The sequence below is a fragment of the Benincasa hispida genome, chromosome 10 (assembly GCF_027475165.1).
Source record: "Benincasa hispida cultivar pf3 chromosome 10, pf3_genome.v1.1, whole genome shotgun sequence".
Taxonomy (NCBI): Eukaryota; Viridiplantae; Streptophyta; class Magnoliopsida; order Cucurbitales; family Cucurbitaceae; genus Benincasa; species Benincasa hispida.
This window is the reverse complement of record NC_143487.1, coordinates 10927836-10929606: the sequence shown is the minus strand read 5'-3', so window position 1 is coordinate 10929606 and position 1771 is coordinate 10927836.

Here is a 1771-nt window from a genome sequence, read left to right as displayed (position 1 = left end):
ATGGAAGAAAATCACCAAAAATAACAACCAAATTCAAATTTAAATCCACAAGATGATCAATCAAATTTGACTTAAATCCACAATATGATCAATTAAATTTGTATCTACATCAAGATCAATCAAATTTAAACTTAATTCCACAAATGATTAACCAAAATTAAATCGGATTCACAATATAATTTATTTAATTTAAACATGAACTATCAATCAAACTTTAGATTCAAATTCATATAATCATCCATTAAAAATGTCACACCCCCTTCTAGATTACTCTTTTAATCCAAGAGAGAATGTGATGCAGCAGTTATCATAACCTACTTAGAAAACCATTGATAAAAGGTAACACCACCAATGACTTTCAACATTAAACCATAACAACCAAGTGGACAAGGGTTTAGCACACAATGCATAAATAACACATTTACATATAGAAAACCTATTGAGTCCTAACACTTCCTTACTAGTCCCTAAATATATTCATGACATTGGTACAGATGTAACAACGATATACACCTAGTTTTTTTTTTCCTTCTTCAAGCTTCAACTTTTACTTTGAGTGGCAGAGCAACAATACAACTATCCTCTTGGGGAGTTGACCACTACCTGGAAAAAGAAAACATTTGAAAAGATGAGCTACTAGCCGAATGAGTGACTCTTTGAAAACATATGTATTGAATACAAAGCAAGCTTAAACTAAAAACTTTTATAATTGAAACAATTGGAACTGATATAGCCAGTGCATAAAATACTTAAAACCTAAAACTTATTAAAACAACATAATCCTTAGTTGAGAGAGAACCTTTTTGCTCAATCTCTCAATGTCAATCCTTAGTTGGTGTGGAGTAAGCTCAACACAACCAACATCAATTTTACCTACGTGGTAATAACTGAGTATCATCATACCTTAGATACTAGAGCCTGGATATCTTCTCAAAGTCCTTCAGTATCAGGTTCATCTTCAAATCATAAAACTTATTCTTGCCATAAAAGCATACTTTAAAAGCATAAGTAAGCTAAAATCATATGTTGAAATGTCTTATTCATAAGTACTTAACATTATATAAGGAACTAACTAATGCATGTTTCATGATATATAAAGGGTGGAAAAGACTTAAATCATGCTTTCATAGAATTCTTTTGTACTTAAGCATGTGTTTAAGAGCATCTTTGAAAACTAGTAAGCTTGGAAAACTTCTCATCATTTTTATTAGAAATAAAAGCAAGTATAAAACTAGTTTTAAGTAAACATGCGTTCATCAAGCATTTGGGAAAACACTTGAATTTATCACTCACAGTCTTAGTCGTCCTTCTCACAGTTGGTAGGCTTTCCCTATTGGCATTTGTCCTGTGAAAATGACAAACACTTTTGGTTAATGCCACTAGCTCCCTGATGAGCCTAACTTATAAGAACAAGCTTAACATTAAGCTTAGAGCATCAATCTCCCTTCTCAACGCATATCTACTAATGCATGCTACACTGAAATGGTATCTTGAGTCAAGTTGCTAGGCCTGACACGCTCCCAATGCCAATGTGTTGTGTGCCCCACCTATGCGTTAACACTCGCAACACCAACACATTTGTGCGCTCACTTTCTCGCACACCACAGCAACGCCTCGCGCCCACAACGCAACCCTTGCACATGATTTGGTGCAACGCCTTGTGCCCAACATTGCCCTTGCGTGCGCATTTTCCATCGCCTCCGCCCAGCCAATGAGCTGCTTGCTTGTTCAACCGAAGTAGCTACCTACTTGTTTAAACCCAAAATTCTAT